Genomic DNA, 24634 nt, shown 5'->3' on the forward strand with positions numbered 1-24634 from the left:
CTTGTCCGGTCTTGTCTGGGTCTTGTCCGGTCTTGTCCGGTCTTGTCTGGGTCTTGTCCGGTCTTGTCCGGTCTTGTCTGGGTCTTGTCCGGTCTTGTCCGGTCTTGTCTGGGTCTTGTCCGGTCTTGTCTGGGTCTTGTCCGGTCTTGTCCGGTCTTGTCTGGGTCTTGGCCGGTCTTTTCCGGTCTTGTCTGGGTCTTGTCCGGTCTTGTCCGGGTCTTGTCCGGTCTTGTCCGGTCTTGTCCGGGTCTTGTCCGGTCTTGTCCGTTCTTGTCTGGGTCTTGTCCGGTCTTGTCCGGTCTTGTCTGGGTCTTGTCCGATCTTGTCCGGTATTGTCCGTTCTTGTCTGGGTCTTGTCCGGTCTTGTCCGGTCTTGTCCGGGTCTTGTCCGGTCTTGTCTGGGTCTTGTCCGGTCTTGTCCGGTCTTGTCCGGTCTTGTCTGGGTCTTGTCCGGTCTTGTCCGGTCTTGTCCGGTCTTGTCTGGGTCTTGTCCGGTCTTGTCCGGTCTTGTCTGGGTCTTGTCCGGTCTTGTCCGGTCTTGTCTGGGTCTTGTCCGGTCTTATCCGGTCTTGTCCGGTCTTGTCCTGGTCTTGTCCGGTCTTGTCCGGTCTTGTCCGGTCTTGTCCGGGTCTTGTCTGGGTCTTGTCCGGGTCTTGTCTGGGTCTCGTTCGGTCTTGTCCGGTCTTGTCCGGTCTTGTCCGGTCTTGTCTGGGTCTTGTCCGGTCCTGTCCGGTCTTGTCTGGGTCTTGTCCAGTCTTGTCCGGTCTTGTCTGGGTCTTGTCCGGTCTTGTCCGGTCTTGTCTGGGTCTTGTCCGGTCTTGTCCGGTCTTATCTGGGTCTTGTCCGGTCTTATCCGGTCTTGTCCGGTCTTGTCTGGGTCTTGTCCTGTCTTGTCCGGTCTTGACTGGGTCTTGTCCGATCTTGTCCGGTCTTGTCTGGGTCTTGTCCGGTCTTGTCCGGTCTTGTCCGGTCTTGTCTGGGTCTTGTCTGGTCTTGTCCGGTCTTGTCTGGGTCTTGTCCGGTCTTGTCCGGTCTTGTCTGGGTCTTGTCCGGTCTTGTCCGGTCTTGTCTGGGTCTTGTCCGGTCTTGTCCGGTCTTGTCTGGGTCTTGTCCGGTCTTGTCCGGTCTTGTCCGGTCTTGTCTGGGTCTTGTCCGGTCTTGTCTGGGTCTTGTCCGGTCTTGTCCGGGCTTGTCTGTGTCTTGTCCGGTCTTGTCCGGTCTTGTTTGGGTCTTGTCCGGTCATGTCTGGTTCTTGTCCGGTCTTGTCCGGTCTTGTCCGGTCTTGTCAGGGTCTTGTCCGGTCTTGTCCGGTCTTGTCTGGGTCTTGTCCGGTCTTGTCTGGGTCTTGTCCGGTCTTGTCCGGTCTTGTCTGGGTCTTGTCTGGGACTTGTCCGGTCTTGACTGGGTCTTGTCCGGTCTTGACTGGGTCTTGTCCGGTCTTGTCCGGTCTTGTCTTGTCTGGGTCTTGTCCGGTCTTGTCCGGTCTTGTCTGTGTCTTGTCCGGTCTTGTCTGGGTCTTGTCCGATCTTGTCCGGTCTTGTCTGGGTCTTGTCCGGTCTTGTCTGGGTCTTGTCCGGTCTTGTCCGGTCTTTTCTGGGTCTTGTCCGGTCTTGTCCTGTCTTGTCTGGGTCTTGTCCGGTCTTGTCCGGGTCTTGTCCGGACTTGTCCAGTCTTGTCCGGTCTTGTCCGGGTCTTGTCCGGTCTTGTCCGGTCTTGTCCGGTCTTGTCCGGTCTTGTCCGGTCTTGTCCGGTCTTGTCTGGTCTCGTCCGGTCTTGTCCGGTCTTGTCTGGGTCTCGTCCGGTCTTGTCCGATCTTGTCTGGGTCTTGTCCGGTCTTGTCCGGTCTTGTCTGGGTCTTGTCCGGTCTTGTCTGGGTCTTGTCCGGTCTTGTCCGGTCTTGCCTGGGTCTTGTCCGGTCTTGTCCGGTCTTTTCTGGGTCTTGTCCGGTCTTGTCCGGTCTTGTCTGGGTCTTGTCCGGTCTTGTCTGGGTCTTGTCCGGTCTTGTCCGGTCTTGTCCGGTCTTGTCTGGGTCTTGTCCGGTCTTGTCTGGGTCTTGTCCGGTCTTGTCCGGTGTTGTCTGGGTGTTGTCTGGGTCTTGTCCGGTCTTGTCCGTTCTTGTCTGGGTCTTGTCCGGTCTTGTCTGGGTCTTTTCCGGTCTTGTCCGGTCTTGTCCGGTGTTTTCTGGGTCTTGTCCGGTCTTGTCCGGTCTTGTCCGGGTCTTGTCCGGTCTTGTCTGGGTCTTGTCCGGTCTTGTCCGGTCTTGTCCGGTCTTGTCTGGGTCTTGTCCGGTCTTGTCCGGTCTTGCCTGGGTCTTGTCCGGTCTTGTCTGGGTCTTGTCCGGTCTTGTCCGGTCTTGTCTGGGTCTTGTCCGGTCTTGTCTGGGTCTTGTCCGGTCTTGTCCGGTCTTGTCCGGTCTTGTCTGGGTCTTGTCCGGTCTTTTCCGGTCTTGTCTGGGTCTTGTCCGGTCTTGTCTGGTCTTGTCTGGGTCTTGTCCGGTCTTGTCCGTTCTTGTCTGGGTCTTGTCCGGTCTTGTCCGGTCTTGTCTGGGTCTTGTCCGGTCTTGTCCGGTATTGTCCGGTCTTGTCTGGGTCTTGTCCGGTCTTGTCCGGTCTTGTCCGGGTCTTGTCCAGTCTTGTCTGGGTCTTGTCCGGTCTTGTCCGGTCTTGTCCGGTCTTGTCTGGGTCTTGTCCGGTCTTGTCCGGTCTTGTCCGGTCTTGTCTGGGTCTTGTCCGGTCTTGTCCGGTCTTGTCTGGGTCTTGTCCGGTCTTGTCCGGTCTTGTCTGGGTCTTGTCCGGTCTTGTCCGGTCTTGTCTGGGTCTCGTCCGGTCTTGTCCGGTCTTGTCTGGGTCTCGTCCGGTCTTGTCCGGTCTTGTCCTGGTCTTGTCCGGTCTTGTCCGGTCTTGTCCGGTCTTGTCCGGGTCTTGTCTGGGTCTTGTCCGGTCTTGTCTGGGTCTTGTCCGGTCTTGTCCGGTCTTGTCCGGTCTTGTCCGGTCTTGTCTGAGTCTTGTCCGGTCTTGTCTGGGTCTTGTCCGGTCTTGTCCGGTCTTGTCAGGGTCTTGTCCGGTCTTGTCCGGTCTTGTCCGGTCTTGTCCGGTCTTGTCTGGGTCTTGTCCGGTCTTGTCCGGTCTTGTCTGGGTCTTGTCCGGTCTTGTCTGGGTCTTGTCGGGTCTTGTCCGGTCTTGTCCGGTCTTGTCTGGGTCTTGTCCGGTCTTTTCCGGTCTTGTCTGGGTCTTGTCCGGTCTTGTCCGGTCTTGTCTGGGTCTTGTCTGGGTCTTGTCCGGTCTTGTCCGGTCTTGTCTGGGTCTTGTCCGGTCTTGTCTGGGTCTTGTCCGGTCTTGTCCGGTATTGTCCGGTCTTGTCTGGGTCTTGTCCAGTCTTGTCCGGTCTTGTCCGGGTCTTGTCCGGTCTTGTCTGGGTCTTGTCCGGTCTTGTCCGGTCTTGTCCGGTCTTGTCAGGGTCTTGTCCGGTCTTGTCCGGTCTTGTCCGGTCTTGTCCGGTCTTGTCCGGTCTTGTCTTGTTCTCGTCCGGTCTTGTCCGGTCTTGTCTGGGTCTCGTCCGGTCTTGTCCGGTCTTGTCCGATCTTGTCTGGGTCTTGTCCGGTCTTGTCCGGTCTTGCCTGGGTCTTGTCCGGTCTTGTCTGGGTCTTGCCCGGTCTTGTCCGGTCTTGTCTGGGTCTTGTCCGGTCTTGTCCGGTCTTGTCTGCGTCTTGTCCGGTCTTGTCCGGTCTTGTCCGGTCTTGTCTGGGTCTTGTCCGGTCTTGTCTGGGTCTTGTCTGGGTCTCGTCCGGTCTTGTCCGGTCTTGTCTGGGTCTTGTCCGGTCTTTTCCGGTCTTGTCTGGGTCTTGTCCGGTCTTGTCCGGTCTTGTCTGGGTCTTGTCTGGGTCTTGTCCGGTCTTGTCCGGTCTTGTCTGGGTCTTGTCCGGTCTTGTCTGGGTCTTGTCCGGTCTTGTCCGGTATTGTCCGGTCTTGTCTGGGTCTTGTCCAGTCTTGTCCGGTCTTGTCCGGGTCTTGTCCGGTCTTGTCTGGGTCTTGTCCGGTCTTGTCCGGTCTTGTCCGGTCTTGTCAGGGTCTTGTCCGGCCTTGTCCGGTCTTGTCCGGTCTTGTCCGGTCTTGTCTTGTTCTCGTCCGGTCTTGTCCGGTCTTGTCTGGGTCTCGTCCGGTCTTGTCCGGTCTTGTCCGATCTTGTCTGGGTCTTGTCCGGTCTTGTCCGGTCTTGCCTGGGTCTTGTCCGGTCTTGTCTGGGTCTTGTCCGGTCTTGTCCGGTCTTGTCTGGGTCTTGTCCGGTCTTGTCCGGTCTTGTCTGGGTCTTGTCCGGTCTTGTCCGGTCTTGTCTGGGTCTTGTCCGGTCTTGTCTGGGTCTTGTCCGGTCTTGTCCGGTCTTGTCTGGGTCTTGTCCAGTCTTGTCCGGTCTTGTCTGGGTCTCGTCCGGTCTTGTCCGGTCTTGTCTGGGTATCGTCCGGTCTTGTCCGGTCTTGTCTGGGTCTCGTCCGGTCTTGTCCGGTCTTGTCTGGGTCTCGTCCGTTCTTGTCCGGTCTTGTCTGGGTTTCGTCCGGTCTTGTCCGGTCTTGTCTGGGTCTTGTCCGGTCTTGTCCGGACTTGTCTAGGTCTTGTCCGGTCTTGTCCGGTCTTGACTGGGTCTTGACTGGGTCTTGTCCGGTCTTGTCTGGTTCTTGTCCGGTTCTTGTCCGGTCTTGTCCTGTCTTGTCTGGGTCTTGTCCGGTCTTGTCCGGTCTTGTCTGGGTCTTGTCCGGTCTTGTCCGGTCTTGTCTGGGTCTTGTCCGGTCTTGTCTGGGTCTTGTCCGGGTCTTGTCCGGTCTTGTCCGGTCTTGTCCGGTCTTGTCTGGGTCTTGTCCGGTCTTGTCCGGTCTTGTCTGGGTCTTGTCCGGTCTTGTCCGGTCTTGTCCGGTCTTGTCTGGGTCTTGTCCGGTCTTGTCTGGGTCTTGTCCGGTCTTGTCCGGTCTTGTCTGTGTCTTGTCCAGTCTTGTCCGGTTTTGTCTGGGTCTTGTCCGGTCTTGTCCGGTCTTGTCCGGTCTTGTCAGGCTCTTGTCCGGTCTTGTCCGGTCTGTTCTGGGTCTTGTCCGGTCTTGTCCGGTCTTGTCTGGGTCTTGTCCGGTCTTGTCCGGTCTTGTCTGGGTCTTGTCCGGTCTTGACTGGGTCTTGTCCGGTCTTGACTGGGTCTTGTCCGGTCTTGTCCGGTCTTGTCTTGTCTGGGTCTTGTCCGGTCTTGTCCGGTCTTGTCTGTGTCTTGTCCGGTCTTGTCTGGGTCTTGTCCGGTCTTGTCCGATCTTGTCCGGTCTTGTCTGGGTCTTGTCCGGTCTTGTCTGGGTCTTGTCCGGTCTTGTCCGGTCTTGTCTGGGTCTTGTCCGGCCTTATGTGGGTCTTGTCCGGTCTTGTCTGGGTCTTGTCCGGTCTTTTCTGGGTCTTGTCCGGTCTTGTCCGGTCTTGTCTGGGTCTTGTCCGGTCTTGTCCGGGTCTTGTCCGGTCTTGTCCGGTCTTGTCCGGTCTTGTCCGGGTCTTGTCCGGTCTTGTCCGGTCTTGTCCGGTCTTGTCCGGTCTTGTCCGGTCTTGTCCGGTCTTGTCTGGATCTCGTCCGGTCTTGTCCGGTCTTGTCTGGGTCTCGTCCGGTCTTGTCCGATCTTGTCTGGGTCTTGTCCGGTCTTGTCCGGTCTTGTCTGGGTCTTGTCCGGTCTTGTCTGGGTCTTGTCCGGTCTTGTCCGGTCTTGTCTGGGTCTTGTCGGGTCTTGTCCGGTCTTGTCTGGGTCTTGTCCGGTCTTGTCCGGACTTGTCTAGGTCTTGTCCGGTCTTGTCCGGTCTTGACTGGGTCTTGACTGGGTCTTGTCCGGTCTTGTCTGGTTCTTGTCCGGTTCTTGTCCGGTCTTGTCCTGTCTTGTCTGGGTCTTGTCCGGTCTTGTCCGGTCTTGTCTGGGTCTTGTCCGGTCTTGTCCGGTCTTGTCTGGGTCTTGTCCGGTCTTGTCTGGGTCTTGTCCGGGTCTTGTCCGGTCTTGTCCGGTCTTGTCTGGGTCTTGTCCGGTCTTGTCCGGTCTTGTCTGGGTCTTGTCCGGTCTTGTCCGGTCTTGTCCGGTCTTGTCTGGGTCTTGTCCGGTCTTGTCTGGGTCTTGTCCGGTCTTGTCCGGTCTTGTCTGTGTCTTGTCCGGTCTTGTCCGGTTTTGTCTGGGTCTTGTCCGGTCTTGTCCGGTCTTGTCCGGTCTTGTCAGGCTCTTGTCCGGTCTTGTCCGGTCTGTTCTGGGTCTTGTCCGGTCTTGTCCGGTCTTGTCTGGGTCTTGTCCGGTCTTGTCCGGTCTTGTCTGGGTCTTGTCCGGTCTTGACTGGGTCTTGTCCGGTCTTGACTGGGTCTTGTCTGGTCTTGTCCGGTCTTGTCTTGTCTGGGTCTTGTCCGGTCTTGTCCGGTCTTGTCTGTGTCTTGTCCGGTCTTGTCTGGGTCTTGTCCGGTCTTGTCCGATCTTGTCCGGTCTTGTCTGGGTCTTGTCCGGTCTTGTCTGGGTCTTGTCCGGTCTTGTCCGGTCTTGTCTGGGTCTTGTCCGGCCTTATGTGGGTCTTGTCCGGTCTTGTCTGGGTCTTGTCCGGTCTTTTCTGGGTCTTGTCCGGTCTTGTCCGGTCTTGTCTGGGTCTTGTCCGGTCTTGTCCGGGTCTTGTCCGGTCTTGTCCGGTCTTGTCCGGTCTTGTCCGGGTCTTGTCCGGTCTTGTCCGGTCTTGTCCGGTCTTGTCCGGTCTTGTCCGGTCTTGTCCGGTCTTGTCTGGATCTCGTCCGGTCTTGTCCGGTCTTGTCTGGGTCTCGTCCGGTCTTGTCCGATCTTGTCTGGGTCTTGTCCGGTCTTGTCCGGTCTTGTCTGGGTCTTGTCCGGTCTTGTCTGGGTCTTGTCCGGTCTTGTCCGGTCTTGTCTGGGTCTTGTCCGGTCTTGTCCGGTCTTGTCTGGGTCTTGTCCGGTCTTGTCTGGGTCTTGTCTGGGTCTTGTCCGGTCTTGTCTGGTTCTTGTCCGGTCTTGTCCGGTCTTGTCTGGGTCTTGTACGGTCTTTTCCGGTCTTGTCTGGGTCTTGTCCGGTCTTGTCCGGTGTTGTCTGGGTCTTGTCCGGTCTTGTCCGTTCTTGTCTGTGTCTTGTCCGGTCTTGTCCGGTCTTGTCTGGGTCTTGTCCGGTCTTGTCCGGTCTTGTCTGGGTCTTGTCCGGTCTTGTCCGGTCTTGTCCGGTCTTGTCCGGTCTTGTCTGGGTCTTGTCCGGTCTTGTCTGGGTCTTGTCCGGTCTTGTCCGGTCTTGTCTGTGTCTTGTCCGGTCTTGTCTGGGTCTTGTCCGGTCTTGTCTGGGTCTTGTCCGGTCTTGTCCGGTCTTGTCCGGTCTTGTCAGGGTCTTGTCCGGTCTTGTCCGGTCTTGTCCGGTCTTGTCCGGTCTTGTCTGGGTCTCGTCCGGTCTTGTCCGGTCTTGTCTGGGTCTCGTCCGGTCTTGTCCGGTCTTGTCCGATCTTGTCTGGGTCTTGTCCGGTCTTGTCCGGTCTTGTCTGGGTCTTGTCCGGTCTTGTCTGGGTCTTGTCCGGTCTTGTCCGGTCTTGTCTGGGTCTTGTCCGGTCTTGTCCGGTCTTGTCTGGGTCTTGTCCGGTCTTGTCCGTTCTTGTCTGGGTCTTGTCCGGTCTTGTCTGGGTCTTGTCCGGTCTTGTCCGGTCTTGTCTGGGTCTTGTCCGGTCTTTTCCGGTCTTGTCTGGGTCTTGTCCGGTCTTGTCCGGTCTTGTCTGGGTCTTGTCCGGTCTTGTCCGTTCTTGTCTGGGTCTTGTCCGGTCTTGTCCGGTCTTGTCTGGGTCTTGTCCGGTCTTGTCCGGTATTGTCCGGTCTTGTCTGGGTCTTGTCCGGTCTTGTCCGGTCTTGTCCGGGTCTTGTCCGGTCTTGTCTGGGTCTTGTCCGGTCTTGTCCGGTCTTGTCCGGTCTTGTCTGGGTCTTGTCCGGTCTTGTCCGGTCTTGCCTGGGTCTTGTCCGGTCTTGTCTGGGTCTTGTCAGGTCTTGTCCGGTCTTGTCTGGGTCTTGTCCGGTCTTGTCCGGTCTTGTCTGGGTCTTGTCCGGTCTTGTCCGGTCTTGTCTGGGTCTTGTCCGGTCTTGTCCGGTCTTGTCTGGGTCTTGTCCGGTCTTGTCCGGTCTTGTCCGGTCTTGTCTGGGTCTTGTCCGGTCTTGTCTGGGTCTTGTCCGGTCTTGTCCGGTATTGTCCGGTCTTGTCTGGGTCTTGTCCAGTCTTGTCCGGTCTTGTCCGGGTATTGTCCGGTCTTGTCTGGGTCTTGTCCGGTCTTGTCCGGCCTTGTCCGGTCTTGTCAGGGTCTTGTCCGGTCTTGTCCGGTCTTGTCCGGTCTTGTCCGGTCTTGTCTTGTTCTCGTCCGGTCTTGTCCGGTCTTGTCTGGGTCTCGTCCGGTCTTGTCCGGTCTTGTCCGATCTTGTCTGGGTCTTGTCCGGTCTTGTCCGGTCTTGCCTGGGTCTTGTCCGGTCTTGTCTGGGTCTTGTCCGGTCTTGTCCGGTCTTGTCTGGGTCTTGTCCGGTCTTGTCCGGTCTTGTCTGGGTCTTGTCCGGTCTTGTCCGGTCTTGTCTGGGTCTTGTCCATCTTGTCTGGGTCTTGTCCGGTCTTGTCCGGTCTTGTCTGGGTCTTGTCCAGTCTTGTCCGGTCTTGTCTGGGTCTCGTCCGGTCTTGTCCGGTCTTGTCTGGGTATCGTCCGGTCTTGTCCGGTCTTGTCTGGGTCTCGTCCGATCTTGTCCGGTCTTGTCTGGGTCTCGTCCGTTCTTGTCCGGTCTTGTCTGGGTTTCGTCCGGTCTTGTCCGGTCTTGTCTGGGTCTTGTCCGGTCTTGTCCGGACTTGTCTGGGTCTTGTCCGGTCTTGTCCGGTCTTGACTGGGTCTTGACTGGGTCTTGTCCGGTCTTGTCTGGTTCTTGTCCGGTTCTTGTCCGGTCTTGTCCTGTCTTGTCTGGGTCTTGTCCGGTCTTGTCCGGTCTTGTCTGGGTCTTGTCCGGTCTTGTCCGGTCTTGTCTGGGTCTTGTCCGGTCTTGTCTGGGTCTTGTCCGGGTCTTGTCCGGTCTTGTCCGGTCTTGTCTGGGTCTTGTCCGGTCTTGTCTGGGTCTTGTCCGGTCTTGTCCGGTCTTGTCCGGTCTTGTCCGGTCTTGTCTGGGTCTTGTCCGGTCTTGTCTGGGTCTTGTCCGGTCTTGTCCGGTCTTGTCTGTGTCTTGTCCGGTCTTGTCCGGTTTTGTCTGGGTCTTGTCCGGTCTCGTCCGGTCTTGTCCGGTCTTGTCCGATCTTGTCTGGGTCTTGTCCGGTCTTGTCCGGTCTTGCCTGGGTCTTGTCCGGTCTTGTCTGGGTCTTGTCCGGTCTTGTCCGGTCTTGTCTGGGTCTTGTCCGGTCTTGTCCGGTCTTGTCTGGGTCTTGTCCGGTCTTGTCCGGTCTTGTCTGGGTCTTGTCCATCTTGTCTGGGTCTTGTCCGGTCTTGTCCGGTCTTGTCTGGGTCTTGTCCAGTCTTGTCCGGTCTTGTCTGGGTCTCGTCCGGTCTTGTCCGGTCTTGTCTGGGTATCGTCCGGTCTTGTCCGGTCTTGTCTGGGTCTCGTCCGATCTTGTCCGGTCTTGTCTGGGTCTCGTCCGTTCTTGTCCGGTCTTGTCTGGGTTTCGTCCGGTCTTGTCCGGTCTTGTCTGGGTCTTGTCCGGTCTTGTCCGGACTTGTCTGGGTCTTGTCCGGTCTTGTCCGGTCTTGACTGGGTCTTGACTGGGTCTTGTCCGGTCTTGTCTGGTTCTTGTCCGGTTCTTGTCCGGTCTTGTCCTGTCTTGTCTGGGTCTTGTCCGGTCTTGTCCGGTCTTGTCTGGGTCTTGTCCGGTCTTGTCCGGTCTTGTCTGGGTCTTGTCCGGTCTTGTCCGGTCTTGTCTGGGTCTTGTCCATCTTGTCTGGGTCTTGTCCGGTCTTGTCCGGTCTTTTCTGGGTCTTGTCCGGTCTTGTCCGGTCTTGTCTGGGTCTTGTCCGGTCTTGTCCGGGTCTTGTCCGGTCTTGTCCGGTCTTGTCCGGTCTTGTCCGGGTCTTGTCCGGTCTTGTCCGGTCTTGTCCGGTCTTGTCCGGTCTTGTCCGGTCTTGTCCGGTCTTGTCTGGGTATCGTCCGTTCTTGTCCGGTCTTGTCTGGGTTTCGTCCGGTCTTGTCCGGTCTTGTCTGGGTCTTGTCCGGTCTTGTCCGGACTTGTCTGGGTCTTGTCCGGTCTTGTCCGGTCTTGACTGGGTCTTGACTGGGTCTTGTCCGGTCTTGTCTGGTTCTTGTCCGGTTCTTGTCCGGTCTTGTCCTGTCTTGTCTGGGTCTTGTCCGGTCTTGTCCGGTCTTGTCTGGGTCTTGTCCGGTCTTGTCCGGTCTTGTCTGGGTCTTGTCCGGTCTTGTCTGGGTCTTGTCCGGGTCTTGTCCGGTCTTGTCCGGTCTTGTCTGGGTCTTGTCCGGTCTTGTCTGGGTCTTGTCCGGTCTTGTCCGGTCTTGTCCGGTCTTGTCCGGTCTTGTCTGGGTCTTGTCCGGTCTTGTCTGGGTCTTGTCCGGTCTTGTCCGGTCTTGTCCGGTCTTGTCCGGTCTTGTCCGGTCTTGTCCGGTCTTGTCCGGTCTTGTCCGGTCTTGTCAGGCTCTTGTCCGGTCTTGTCCGGTCTGTTCTGGGTCTTGTCCGGTCTTGTCCAATCTTGTCTGGGTCTTGTCCGGTCTTGTCCGGTCTTGTCTGGGTCTTGTCCGGTCTTGACTGGGTCTTGTCCGGTCTTGACTGGGTCTTGTCCGGTCTTGTCCGGTCTTGTCTTGTCTGGGTTTTGTCCGGTCTTGTCCGGTCTTGTCTGTGTCTTGTCCGGTCTTGTCTGGGTCTTGTCCGGTCTTGTCCGATCTTGTCCGGTCTTGTCTGGGTCTTGTCCGGTCTTGTCTGGGTCTTGTCCGGTCTTTTCCGGTCTTGTCTGGGTCTTGTCCGGCCTTATGTGGGTCTTGTCCGGTCTTGTCTGGGTCTTGTCCGGTCTTGTCCGGTCTTTTCTGGGTCTTGTCCGGTCTTGTCCGGTCTTGTCTGGGTCTTGTCCGGTCTTGTCCGGGTCTTGTCCGGTCTTGTCCGGTCTTGTCCGGTCTTGTCCGGGTCTTGTCCGGTCTTGTCCGGTCTTGTCCGGTCTTGTCCGGTCTTGTCCGGTCTTGTCCGGTCTTGTCTGGATCTCGTCCGGTCTTGTCCGGTCTTGTCTGGGTCTCGTCCGGTCTTGTCCGATCTTGTCTGGGTCTTGTCCGGTCTTGTCCGGTCTTGTCTGGGTCTTGTCCGGTCTTGTCTGGGTCTTGTCCGGTCTTGTCCGGTCTTGTCTGGGTCTTGTCCGGTCTTGTCCGGTCTTGTCCGGTCTTGTCTGGGTCTTGTCCGGTCTTGTCTGGGTCTTGTCTGGGTCTTGTCCGGTCTTGTCTGGGTCTTGTCCGGTCTTGTCCGGTCTTGTCTGGGTCTTGTACGGTCTTGTCCGGTCTTGTCTGGGTCTTGTCCGGTCTTGTCCGGTCTTGTCCGGTCTTGTCCGGTCTTGTCTGGGTCTTGTCCGGTCTTGTCCGGTCTTGTCCGGTCTTGTCTGGGTCTTGTCCGGTCTTGTCAGGGTCTTGTCCGGTCTTGTCCGGTCTTGTCTGTGTCTTGTCCGGTCTTGTCTGGGTCTTGTCCGGTCTTGTCAGGGTCTTGTCCGGTCTTGTCCGGTCTTGTCCGGTCTTGTCCGGTCTTGTCTGGGTCTCGTCCGGTCTTGTCCGGTCTTGTCTGGGTCTCGTCCGGTCTTGTCCGGTCTTGTCCGATCTTGTCTGGGTCTTGTCCGGTCTTGTCCGGTCTTGTCTGGGTCTTGTCCGGTCTTGTCTGGGTCTTGTCCGGTCTTGTCCGGTCTTGTCTGGGTCTTGTCCGGTCTTGTCCGGTCTTGTCTGGGTCTTGTCCGGTCTTGTCCGGTCTTGTCTGGGTCTTGTCCGGTCTTGTCTGGTCTTGTCTGGGTCTTGTCCGGTCTTGTCCGGTCTTGTCTGGGTCTTGTCCGGTCTTTTCCGGTCTTGTCTGGGTCTTGTCCGGTCTTGTCCGGTCTTGTCTGGGTCTTGTCCGGTCTTGTCCGTTCTTGTCTGGGTCTTGTCCGGTCTTGTCCGGTCTTGTCTGGGTCTTGTCCGGTCTTGTCCGGTATTGTCCGGTCTTGTCTGGGTCTTGTCCGGTCTTGTCCGGTCTTGTCCGGGTCTTGTCCGGTCTTGTCTGGGTCTTGTCCGGTCTTGTCCGGTCTTGTCCGGTCTTGTCTGGGTCTTGTCCGGTCTTGTCCGGTCTTGCCTGGGTCTTGTCCGGTCTTGTCTGGGTCTTGTCCGGTCTTGTCCGGTCTTGTCTGGGTCTTGTCCGGTCTTGTCCGGTCTTGTCTGGGTCTTGTCCGGTCTTGTCCGGTCTTGTCTGGGTCTTGTCCGGTCTTGTCCGGTCTTGTCTGGGTCTTGTCCGGTCTTGTCCGGTCTTGTCCGGTCTTGTCTGGGTCTTGTCCGGTCTTGTCCGGTCTTGTCTGTGTCTTGTCCGGTATTGTCCGGTCTTGTTTGGGTCTTGTCCGGTCTTGTCTGGGTCTTGTCTGGTCTTGTCCGGTCTTGTCCGGTCTTGTCAGGGTCTTGTCCGGTCTTGTCCGGACTTGTCTGGGTCTTGTCCGGTCTTGTCTGGGTCTTGTCCGGTCTTGTCCGGTCTTGTCTGTGTCTTGTCCGGTCTTGACTGGGTCTTGTCCGGTCTTGACTGGGTCTTGTCCGGTCTTGTCCGGTCTTGTCCGGTCTTGTCTTGTTTGGGTCTTGTCCGGTCTTGTCTGGGTCTTGTCCGGTCTTGTCCGGTCTTGTCTGGGTCTTGTCTGGTCTTATGTGGGTCTTGTCCGGTCTTGTCTGGGTCTTGTCCGGTCTTGTCCGGTCTTTTCTGGGTCTTGTCCGGTCTTGTCCGGTCTTGTCCGGGTCTTGTCCGGTCTTGTCCGGTCTTGTCTGGGTCTTGTCCGGTCTTGTCTGGTCTTGTCCGGTCTTGTCTGGGTCTTGTCCGGTCTTGTCCGGTCTTGCCTGGGTCTTGTCCGGTCTTTTCTGGGTCTTGTCCGGTCTTGTCCGGTCTTGTCTGGGTCTTGTCCGGTCTGGTCCGGTCTTGTCTGGGTCTTGTCCGGTCTTGTCCGGTCTTGTCTGGGTCTTGTCCGGTCTTGTCCGGTCTTGTCTGTGTCTTCTCCGGTCTTGTCTGGGTCTTGTCCGGTCTTGTCTGGGTCTTGTCCGGTCTTGTCCGGTCTTGTCCGGTCTTGTCAGGGTCTTGTCCGGTCTTGTCCGGTCTTGTCCGGTCTTGTCCGGTCTTGTCTGGGTCTCGTCCGGTCTTGTCCGGTCTTGTCTGGGTCTCGTCCGGTCTTGTCCGGTCTTGTCCGATCTTGTCTGGGTCTTGTCCGGTCTTGTCCGGTCTTGTCTGGGTCTTGTCCGGTCTTGTCTGGGTCTTGTCTGGGTCTTGTCCGGTCTTGTCCGGTCTTGTCTGGGTCTTGTCCGGTCTTGTCCGGTCTTGTCTGGGTCTTGTCCGGTCTTGTCCGGTCTTGTCTGGGTCTTGTCCGGTCTTGTCTGGGTCTTGTCCGGTCTTGTCCGGTCTTGTCTGGGTCTTGTCCGGTCTTTCCCGGTCTTGTCTGGGTCTTGTCCGGTCTTCTCCGGTCTTGTCTGGGTCTTGTCCGGTCTTGTCCGTTCTTGTCTGGGTCTTGTCCGGTCTTGTCCGGTCTTGTCTGGGTCATGTCCGGTCTTGTCCGGTATTGTCCGGTCTTGTCCGGTCTTGTCTGTGTCTTGTCCGGTCTTGTCTGGGTCTTGTCCGGTCTTGTCTGGGTCTTGTCCGGTCTTGTCCGGTCTTGTCAGGGTCTTGTCCGGTCTTGTCCGTTCTTGTCTGGGTCTTGTCCGGTCTTGTCCGGTCTTGTCTGGGTCTTGTCCGGTCTTGTCCGGTATTGTCCGGTCTTGTCTGGGTCTTGTCCGGTCTTGTCCGGTCTTGTCCGGGTCTTGTCCGGTCTTGTCTGGGTCTTGTCCGGTCTTGTCCGGTCTTGTCCGGTCTTGTCTGGGTCTTGTCCGGTCTTGTCCGGTCTTGCCTGGGTCTTGTCCGGTCTTGTCTGGGTCTTGTCCGGTCTTGTCCGGTCTTGTCTGGGTCTTGTCCGGTCTTGTCCGGTCTTGTCTGGGTCTTGTCCGGTCTTGTCCGGTCTTGTCTGGGTCTTGTCCGGTCTTGTCCGGTCTTGTCTGGGTCTTGTCCGGTCTTGTCCGGTCTTGTCCGGTCTTGTCTGGGTCTTGTCCGGTCTTGTCTGGGTCTTGTCCGGTCTTGTCCGGTATTGTCCGGTCTTGTCTGGGTCTTGTCCAGTCTTGTCCGGTCTTGTCCGGGTATTGTCCGGTCTTGTCTGGGTCTTGTCCGGTCTTGTCCGGTCTTGTCCGGCCTTGTCCGGTCTTGTCAGGGTCTTGTCCGGTCTTGTCCGGTCTTGTCCGGTCTTGTCCGGTCTTGTCTTGTTCTCGTCCGGTCTTGTCCGGTCTTGTCTGGGTCTCGTCCGGTCTTGTCCGGTCTTGTCCGATCTTGTCTGGGTCTTGTCCGGTCTTGTCCGGTCTTGCCTGGGTCTTGTCCGGTCTTGTCTGGGTCTTGTCCGGTCTTGTCCGGTCTTGTCTGGGTCTTGTCCGGTCTTGTCCGGTCTTGTCTGGGTCTTGTCCGGTCTTGTCCGGTCTTGTCTGGGTCTTGTCCATCTTGTCTGGGTCTTGTCCGGTCTTGTCCGGTCTTGTCTGGGTCTTGTCCAGTCTTGTCCGGTCTTGTCTGGGTCTCGTCCGGTCTTGTCCGGTCTTGTCTGGGTATCGTCCGGTCTTGTCCGGTCTTGTCTGGGTCTCGTCCGGTCTTGTCCGGTCTTGTCTGGGTCTCGTCCGTTCTTGTCCGGTCTTGTCTGGGTTTCGTCCGGTCTTGTCCGGTCTTGTCTGGGTCTTGTCCGGTCTTGTCCGGACTTGTCTGGGTCTTGTCCGGTCTTGTCCGGTCTTGACTGGGTCTTGACTGGGTCTTGTCCGGTCTTGTCTGGTTCTTGTCCGGTTCTTGTCCGGTCTTGTCCTGTCTTGTCTGGGTCTTGTCCGGTCTTGTCCGGTCTTGTCTGGGTCTTGTCCGGTCTTGTCCGGTCTTGTCTGGGTCTTGTCCGGTCTTGTCTGGGTCTTGTCCGGGTCTTGTCCGGTCTTGTCCGGTCTTGTCTGGGTCTTGTCCGGTCTTGTCTGGGTCTTGTCCGGTCTTGTCCGGTCTTGTCCGGTCTTGTCCGGTCTTGTCTGGGTCTTGTCCGGTCTTGTCTGGGTCTTGTCCGGTCTTGTCCGGTCTTGCTGTGTCTTGTCCGGTCTTGTCCGGTCTTGTCAGGCTCTTGTCCGGTCTTGTCCGGTCTGTTCTGGGTCTTGTCCGGTCTTGTCCGGTCTTGTCTGGGTCTTGTCCGGTCTTGTCCGGTCTTGTCTGGGTCTTGTCCGGTCTTGACTGGGTCTTGTCCGGTCTTGACTGGGTCTTGTCCGGTCTTGTCCGGTCTTGTCTTGTCTGGGTTTTGTCCGGTCTTGTCCGGTCTTGTCTGTGTCTTGTCCGGTCTTGTCTGGGTCTTGTCCGGTCTTGTCCGATCTTGTCCGGTCTTGTCTGGGTCTTGTCCGGTCTTGTCTGGGTCTTGTCCGGTCTTGTCCGGTCTTGTCTGGGTCTTGTCCGGCCTTATGTGGGTCTTGTCCGGTCTTGTCTGGGTCTTGTCCGGTCTTGTCCGGTCTTTTCTGGTTCTTGTCCGGTCTTGTCCGGTCTTGTCTGGGTCTTGTCCGGTCTTGTCCGGGTCTTGTCCGGTCTTGTCCGGTCTTGTCCGGTCTTGTCCGGGTCTTGTCCGGTCTTGTCCGGTCTTGTCCGGTCTTGTCCGGTCTTGTCCGGTCTTGTCCGGTCTTGTCTGGATCTCGTCCGGTCTTGTCCGGTCTTGTCTGGGTCTCGTCCGGTCTTGTCCGATCTTGTCTGGGTCTTGTCCGGTCTTGTCCGGTCTTGTCTGGGTCTTGTCCGGTCTTGTCTGGGTCTTGTCCGGTCTTGTCCGGTCTTGTCTGGGTCTTGTCCGGTCTTGTCCGGTCTTGTCCGGTCTTGTCTGGGTCTTGTCCGGTCTTGTCTGGGTCTTGTCTGGGTCTTGTCCGGTCTTGTCTGGGTCTTGTCCGGTCTTGTCCGGTCTTGTCTGGGTCTTGTACGGTCTTTTCCGGTCTTGTCTGGGTCTTGTCCGGTCTTGTCCGGTGTTGTCTGGGTCTTGTCCGGTCTTGTCCGTTCTTGTCTGGGTCTTGTCCGGTCTTGTCCGGTCTTGTCTGGGTCTTGTCCGGTCTTGTCCGGTCTTGTCTGGGTCTTGTCCGGTCTTGTCCGGTCTTGTCCGGTCTTGTCCGGTCTTGTCTGGGTCTTGTCCGGTCTTGTCAGGGTCTTGTCCGGTCTTGTCCGGTCTTGTCTGTGTCTTGTCCGGTCTTGTCTGGGTCTTGTCTGGGTCTTGTCCGGTCTTGTCAGGGTCTTGTCCGGTCTTGTCCGGTCTTGTCCGGTCTTGTCCGGTCTTGTCTGGGTCTCGTCCGGTCTTGTCCGGTCTTGTCTGGGTCTCGTCCGGTCTTGTCCGGTCTTGTCCGATCTTGTCTGGGTCTTGTCCGGTCTTGTCCGGTCTTGTCTGGGTCTTGTCCGGTCTTGTCTGGGTCTTGTCCGGTCTTGTCCGGTCTTGTCTGGGTCTTGTCCGGTCGTGTCCGGTCTTGTCTGGGTCTTGTCCGGTCTTGTCCGGTCTTGTCTGGGTCTTGTCCGGTCTTGTCTGGTCTTGTCTGGGTCTTGTCCGGTCTTGTCCGGTCTTGTCTGGGTCTTGTCCGGTCTTTTCCGGTCTTGTCTGGGTCTTGTCCGGTCTTGTCCGGTCTTGTCTGGGTCTTGTCCGGTCTTGTCCGTTCTTGTCTGGGTCTTGTCCGGTCTTGTCCGGTCTTGTCTGGGTCTTGTCCGGTCTTGTCCGGTATTGTCCGGTCTTGTCTGGGTCTTGTCCGGTCTTGTCCGGTCTTGTCCGGGTCTTGTCCGGTCTTGTCTGGGTCTTGTCCGGTCTTGTCCGGTCTTGTCCGGTCTTGTCTGGGTCTTGTCCGGTCTTGTCCGGTCTTGCCTGGGTCTTGTCCGGTCTTGTCTGGGTCTTGTCCGGTCTAGTCCGGTCTTGTCTGGGTCTTGTCCGGTCTTGTCCGGTCTTGTCTGGGTCTTGTCCGGTCTTGTCCGGTCTTGTCTGGGTCTTGTCCGGTCTTGTCCGGTCTTGTCTGGGTCTTGTCCGGTCTTGTCCGGTCTTGTCCGGTCTTGTCTGGGTCTTGTCCGGTCTTGTCCGGTCTTGTCTGTGTCTTGTCCGGTATTGTCCGGTCTTGTTTGGGTCTTGTCCGGTCTTGTCTGGGTCTTGTCTGGTCTTGTCCGGTCTTGTCCGGTCTTGTCAGGGTCTTGTCCGGTCTTGTCCGGACTTGTCTGGGTCTTGTCCGGTCTTGTCTGGGTCTTGTCCGGTCTTGTCCGGTCTTGTCTGTGTCTTGTCCGGTCTTGACTGGGTCTTGTCCGGTCTTGACTGGGTCTTGTCCGGTCTTGTCCGGTCTTGTCCGGTCTTGTCTTGTTTGGGTCTTGTCCGGTCTTGTCTGGGTCTTGTCCGGTCTTGTCCGGTCTTGTCTGGGTCTTGTCTGGTCTTATGTGGGTCTTGTCCGGTCTTGTCTGGGTCTTGTCCGGTCTTGTCCGGTCTTTTCTGGGTCTTGTCCGGTCTTGTCCGGTCTTGTCCGGGTCTTGTCCGGTCTTGTCCGGTCTTGTCTGGGTCTTGTCCGGTCTTGTCTGGTCTTGTCCGGTCTTGTCTGGGTCTTGTCCGGTCTTGTCCGGTCTTGCCTGGGTCTTGTCCGGTCTTTTCTGGGTCTTGTCCGGTCTTGTCCGGTCTTGTCTGGGTCTTGTCCGGTCTGGTCCGGTCTTGTCTGGGTCTTGTCCGGTCTTGTCCGGTCTTGTCTGGGTCTTGTCCGGTCTTGTCCGGTCTTGTCTGTGTCTTCTCCGGTCTTGTCTGGGTCTTGTCCGGTCTTGTCTGGGTCTTGTCCGGTCTTGTCCGGTCTTGTCCGGTCTTGTCAGGGTCTTGTCCGGTCTTGTCCGGTCTTGTCCGGTCTTGTCCGGTCTTGTCTGGGTCTCGTCCGGTCTTGTCCGGTCTTGTCTGGGTCTCGTCCGGTCTTGTCCGCTCTTGTCCGATCTTGTCTGGGTCTTGTCCGGTCTTGTCCGGTCTTGTCTGGGTCTTGTCCGGTCTTGTCTGGGTCTTGTCCGGTCTTGTCCGGTCTTGTCTGGGTCTTGTCCGGTCTTGTCCGGTCTTGTCTGGGTCTTGTCCGGTCTTGTCCGGTCTTGTCTGGGTCTTGTCCGGTCTTGTCTGGGTCTTGTCCGGTCTTGTCCGGTCTTGTCTGGGTCTTGTCCGGTCTTTTCCGGTCTTGTCTGGGTCTTGTCCGGTCTTCTCCGGTCTTGTCTGGGTCTTGTCCGGTCTTGTCCGTTCTTGTCTGGGTCTTGTCCGGTCTTGTCCGGTCTTGTCTGGGTCATGTCCGGTCTTGTCCGGTATTGTCCGGTCTTGTCTGGGTCTTGTCCGGTCTTGTCCGGTCTTGTCCGGGTCTTGTCCGGTCTTGTCTGTGTCTTGTCCGGTCTTGTCTGGGTCTTGTCCGGTCTTGTCTGGGTCTTGTCCGGTCTTGTCCGGTCTTGTCAGGGTCTTGTCCGGTCTTGTCCGGTCTTGTCCGGTCTTGTCCGGTCTTGTCTGGGTCTCGTCCGGTCTTGTCCGGTCTTGTCTGGGTCTCGTCCGGTCTTGTCCGGTCTTGTCCGATCTTGTCTGGGTCTTGTCCGGTCTTGTCCGGTCTTGTCTGGGTCTTGTCCGGTCTTGTCTGGGTCTTGTCCGGTCTTGTCCGGTCTTGTCTGGGTCTTGTCCGGTCTTGTCCGGTCTTGTCTGGGTCTTGTCCGGTCTTGTCCGGTCTTGTCTGGGTCTTGTCCGGTCTTGTCTGGGTCTTGTCCGGTCTTGTCCGGTCTTGTCTGGGTCTTGTCCGGTCTTTTCCGGTCTTGTCTGGGTCTTGTCCGGTCTTGTCCGGTCTTGTCTGGGTCTTGTCCGGTCTTGTCCGTTCTTGTCTGGGTCTTGTCCGGTCTTGTCCGGTCTTGTCTGGGTCTTGTCCGGTCTTGTCCGGTCTTGTCTGTGTCTTCTCCGGTCTTGTCTGGGTCTTGTCCGGTCTTGTCTGGGTCTTGTCAAATCTTGTCCGGTCTTGTCCGGTCTTGTCAGGGTCTTGTCCGGTCTTGTCCGGTCTTGTCCGGTCTTGTCCGGTCTTGTCTGGGTCTCGTCCGGTCTTGTCCGGTCTTGTCTGGGTCTCGTCCGGTCTTGTCCGGTCTTGTCCGATCTTGTCTGGGTCTTGTCCGGTCTTGTCCGGTCTTGTCTGGGTCTTGTCCGGTCTTGTCTGGGTCTTGTCCGGTCTTGTCCGGTCTTGTCTGGGTCTTGTCCGGTCTTGTCCGGTCTTGTCTGGGTCTTGTCCGGTCTTGTCCGGTCTTGTCTGGGTCTTGTCCGGTCTTGTCTGGGTCTTGTCCGGTCTTGTCCGGTCTTGTCTGGGTCTTGTCCGGTCTTTTCCGGTCTTGTCTGGGTCTTGTCCGGTCTTCTCCGGTCTTGTCTGGGTCTTGTCCGGTCTTGTCCGTTCTTGTCTGGGTCTTGTCCGGTCTTGTCCGGTCTTGTCTGGGTCATGTCCGGTCTTGTCCGGTATTGTCCGGTCTTGTCTGGGTCTTGTCCGGTCTTGTCCGGTCTTGTCCGGGTCTTGTCCGGTCTTGTCTGTGTCTTGTCCGGTCTTGTCTGGGTCTTGTCCGGTCTTGTCTGGGTCTTGTCCGGTCTTGTCCGGTCTTGTCAGGGTCTTGTCCGGTCTTGTCCGGTCTTGTCCGGTCTTGTCCGGTCTTGTCTGGGTCTCGTCCGGTCTTGTCCGGTCTTGTCTGGGTCTCGTCCGGTCTTGTCCGGTCTTGTCCGATCTTGTCTGGGTCTTGTCCGGTCTTGTCCGGTCTTGTCTGGGTCTTGTCCGGTCTTGTCTGGGTCTTGTCCGGTCTTGTCCGGTCTTGTCTGGGTCTTGTCCGGTCTTGTCCGGTCTTGTCTGGGTCTTGTCCGGTCTTGTCCGGTCTTGTCTGGGTCTTGTCCGGTCTTGTCTGGGTCTTGTCCGGTCTTGTCCGGTCTTGTCTGGGTCTTGTCCGGTCTTTTCCGGTCTTGTCTGGGTCTTGTCCGGTCTTGTCCGGTCTTGTCTGGGTCTTGTCCGGTCTTGTCCGTTCTTGTCTGGGTCTTGTCCGGTCTTGTCCGGTCTTGTATGGGTCTTGTCCGGTCTTGTCCGGTATAGTCCGGTCTTGTCTGGGTCTTGTCCGGTCTTGTCCGGTCTTGTCCGGGTCTTGTCCGGTCTTGTCTGGGTCTTGTCTGGTCTTGTCCGGTCTTGTCCGGTCTTGTCTGGGTCTTGTCCGGTCTTGTCCGGTCTTGCCTGGGTCTTGTCCGGTCTTGTCTGGGTCTTGTCCGGTCTTGTCCGGTCTTGTCTGGGTCTTGTCCGGTCTTGTCCGGTCTTGTCTGGGTCTTGTCCGGTCTTGTCCGGTCTTGTCTGGGTCTTGTCCGGTCTTGTCCGGTCTTGTCTGGGTCTTGTCCGGTCTTGTCCGGTCTTGTCCGGTCTTGTCTGGGTCTTGTCCGGTCTTGTCTGGGTCTTGTCCGGTCTTGTCCGGTCTTGTCTGTGTCTTGTCCGGTATTGTCCGGTCTTGTTTGTGTCTTGTCCGGTCTTGTCTGGGTCTTGTCTGGTCTTGTCCGGTCTTGTCCGGTCTTGTCAGGGTCTTGTCCGGTCTTGTCCGGTCTTGTCTGGGTCTTGTCCGGTCTTGTCTGGGTCTTGTCCGGTCTTGTCCGGTCTTGTCTGTGTCTTGTCCGGTCTTGACTGGGTCTTGTCCGGTCTTGACTGGGTCTTGTCCGGTCTTGTCCGGTCTTGTCCGGTCTTGTCTTGTTTGGGTCTTGTCCGGTCTTGTCTGGGTCTTGTCCGGTCTTGTCCGGTCTTGTCTGGGTCTTGTCCGGTCTTGTCCGGTCTTGTCTGGGTCTTGTCCGGTCTTGTCCGGTCTTGTCCGGTCTGGTCTGGGTCTTGTCCGGTCTTGTCTGGGTCTTGTCCGGTCTTGTCCGGTCTTGTCTGTGTCTTGTCCGGTATTGTCCGGTCTTGTTTGGGTCTTGTCCGGTCTTGTCTGGGTCTTGTCTGGTCTTGTCCGGTCTTGTCCGGTCTTGTCAGTGTCTTGTCCGGTCTTGTCCGGTCTTGTCTGGGTCTTGTCCGGTCTTGTCTGGGTCTTGTCCGGTCTTGTCCGGTCTTGTCTGTGTCTTGTCCGGTCTTGACTGGGTCTTGTCCGGTCTTGACTGGGTCTTTTCCGGTCTTGTCCGGTCTTGTCCGGTCTTGTCTTGTTTGGGTCTTGTCCGGTCTTGTCTGGGTCTTGTCCGGTCTTGTCCGGTCTTGTCTGGGTCTTGTCCGGTCTTATGTGGGTCTTGTCCGGTCTTGTCTGGGTCTTGTCCGGTCTTGTCCGGTCTTTTCTGGGTCTTGTCCGGTCTTGTCCGGTCTTGTCCGGGTCTTGTCCGGTCTTGTCCGGTCTTGTCTGGGTCTTGTCCGGTCTTGTCTGGTCTTGTCCGGTCTTGTCTGGGTCTTGTCCGGTCTTGTCCGGTCTTGCCTGGGTCTTGTCCGGTCTTTTCTGGGTCTTGTCCGGTCTTGTCCGGTCTTGTCTGGGTCTTGTCCGGTCTTGTCCGGTCTTGTCTGGGTCTTGTCCGGTCTTGTCCGGTCTTGTCTGGGTCTTGTCCGGTCTTGTCCGGTCTTGTCTGGGTCTTGTCCGGTCTTGTCCGGTCTTGTCCGGTCTTGTCTGGGTCTTGTCCGGTCTTGTCTGGGTCTTGTCCGGTCTTGTCCGGTCTTGTCTGTGTCTTGTCCGGTCTTGTCTGGGTCTTGTCCGGTCTTGTCTGGGTCTTGTCCGGTCTTGTCAGGGTCTTGTCCGGTCTTGTCCGGTCTTGTCCGGTCTTGTCCGGTCTTGTCTGGGTCTCGTCCGGTCTTGTCCGGTCTTGTCTGGGTCTCGTCCGGTCTTGTCCGGTCTTGTCCGATCTTGTCTGGGTCTTGTCCGGTCTTGTCCGGTCTTGTCTGGGTCTTGTCCGGTCTTGTCTGGGTCTTGTCCGGTCTTGTCCGGTCTTGTCTGGGTCTTGTCCGGTCTTGTCCGGTCTTGTCTGGGTCTTGTCCGGTCTTGTCCGGTCTTGTCTGGGTCTTGTCCGGTCTTGTCTGGGTCTTGTCCGGTCTTGTCCGGTCTTGTCTGGGTCTTGTCCGGTCTTTTCCGGTCTTGTCTGGGTCTTGTCCGGTCTTCTCCGGTCTTGTCTGGGTCTTGTCCGGTCTTGTCCGTTCTTGTCTGGGTCTTGTCCGGTCTTGTCCGGTCTTGTCTGGGTCTTGTCCGGTCTTGTCCGGTATTGTCCGGTCTTGTCTGGGTCTTGTCCGGTCTTGTCCGGTCTTGTCCGGGTCTTGTCCGGTCTTGTCTGTGTCTTGTCCGGTCTTGTCTGGGTCTTGTCCGGTCTTGTCTGGGTCTTGTCCGGTCTTGTCCGGTCTTGTCCGGTCTTGTCAGGGTCTTGTCCGGTCTTGTCCGGTCTTGTCCGGTCTTGTCCGGTCTTGTCTGGGTCTCGTCCGGTCTTGTCCGGTCTTGTCTGGGTCTCGTCCGGTCTTGTCCGGTCTTGTCCGATCTTGTCTGGGTCTTGTCCGGTCTTGTCCGGTCTTGTCTGGGTCTTGTCCGGTCTTGTCTGGGTCTTGTCCGGTCTTGTCCGGTCTTGTCTGGGTCTTGTCCGGTCTTGTCCGGTCTTGTCTGGGTCTTGTCCGGTCTTGTCCGGTCTTGTCTGGGTCTTGTCCGGTCTTGTCCGGTCTTGTCTGGGTCTTGTCCGGTCTTGTCCGGTCTTGTCTGGGTCTTGTCCGGTCTTGTCCGGTCTTGTCCGGTCTTGTCTGGGTCTTGTCCGGTCTTGTCTGGGTCTTGTCCGGTCTTGTACGGTCTTGTCTGGGTCTTGTCCGGTCTTTTCCGGTCTTGTCTGGGTCTTGTCCGGTCTTGTCCGGTCTTGTCTGGGTCTTGTCCGGTCTTGTCCGTTCTTGTCTGGGTCTTGTCCGGTCTTGTCCGGTCTTGTCTGGGTCTTGTCCGGTCTTGTCCGGTATTGTCCGGTCTTGTCTGGGTCTTGTCCGGTCTTGTCCGGTCTTGTCCGGGTCTTGTCCGGTCTTGTCTGGGTCTTGTCCGGTCTTTTCCGGTCTTGTCCGGTCTTGTCTGGGTCTTGTCCGGTCTTGTCCGGTCTTGCCCGGTCTTGCCTGGGTCTTGTCCGGTCTTGTCTGGGTCTTGTCCGGTCTTGTCCGGTCTTGTCTGGGTCTTGTCCGGTCTTGTCCGGTCTTGTCTGGGTCTTGTCCGGTCTTGTCCGGTCTTGTCTGGGTCTTGTCCGGTCTTGTCCGGTCTTGTCTGGGTCTTGTCCGGTCTTGTCCGGTCTTGTCCGGTCTTGTCTGGGTCTTGTCCGGTCTTGTCTGGGTCTTGTCCGGTCTTGTCCGGTCTTGTCTGTGTCTTGTCCGGTATTGTCCGGTCTTGTTTGGGTCTTGTCCGGTCTTGTCTGGGTCTTGTCTGGTCTTGTCCGGTCTTGTCCGGTCTTGTCAGGGTCTTGTCCGGTCTTGTCCGGTCTTGTCTGGGTCTTGCCCGGTCTTGTCTGGGTCTTGTCCGGTCTTGTCCGGTCTTGTCTGTGTCTTGTCCGGTCTTGACTGGGTCTTGTCCGGTCTTGACTGGGTCTTGTCCGGTCTTGTCCGGTCTTGTCCGGTCTTGTCTTGTTTGGGTCTTGTCCGGTATTGTCTGGGTCTTGTCCGGTCTTGTCCGGTCTTGTCTGGGTCTTGTCCGGTCTTATGTGGGTCTTGTCCGGTCTTGTCTGGGTCTTGTCCGGTCTTGTCCGGTCTTTTCTGGGTCTTGTCCGGTCTTGTCCGGTCTTGTCCGGGTCTTGTCCGGTCTTGTCCGGTCTTGTCTGGGTCTTGTCCGGTCTTGTCTGGTCTTGTCCGGTCTTGTCTGGGTCTTGTCCGGTCTTGTCCGGTCTTGCCTGGGTCTTGTCCGGTCTTTTCTGGGTCTTGTCCGGTCTTGTCCGGTCTTGTCTGGGTCTTGTCCGGTCTTGTCCGGTCTTGTCTGGGTCTTGTCCGGTCTTGTCCGGTCTTGTCTGGGTCTTGTCCGGTCTTGTCCGGTCTTGTCTGGGTCTTGTCCGGTCTTGTCCGGTCTTGTCCGGTCTTGTCTGGGTCTTGTCCGGTCTTGTCTGGGTCTTGTCCGTTCTTGCCCGGTCTTGTCTGTGTCTTGTCCGGTCTTGTCTGGGTCTTGTCCTGTCTTGTCTGGGTCTTGTCCGGTCTTGTCCGGTCTTGTCCGGTCTTGTCAGGGTCTTGTCCGGTCTTGTCCGGTCTTGTCCGGTCTTGTCTGGGTCTCGTCCGGTCTTGTCCGGTCTTGTCTGGGTCTCGTCCGGTCTTGTCCGGTCTTGTCCGATCTTGTCTGGGTCTTGTCCGGTCTTGTCCGGTCTTGTCTGGGTCTTGTCCGGTCTTGTCTGGGTCTTGTCCGGTCTTGTCCGGTCTTGTCTGGGTCTTGTCCGGTCTTGTCCGGTCTTGTCTGGGTCTTGTCCGGTCTTGTCCGGTCTTGTCTGGGTCTTGTCCGGTCTTGTCTGGGTC

Source organism: Rhinoraja longicauda, unplaced genomic scaffold (assembly GCF_053455715.1).
Source record: "Rhinoraja longicauda isolate Sanriku21f unplaced genomic scaffold, sRhiLon1.1 Scf000094, whole genome shotgun sequence".
Classification (NCBI taxonomy): domain Eukaryota; kingdom Metazoa; phylum Chordata; class Chondrichthyes; order Rajiformes; family Arhynchobatidae; genus Rhinoraja; species Rhinoraja longicauda.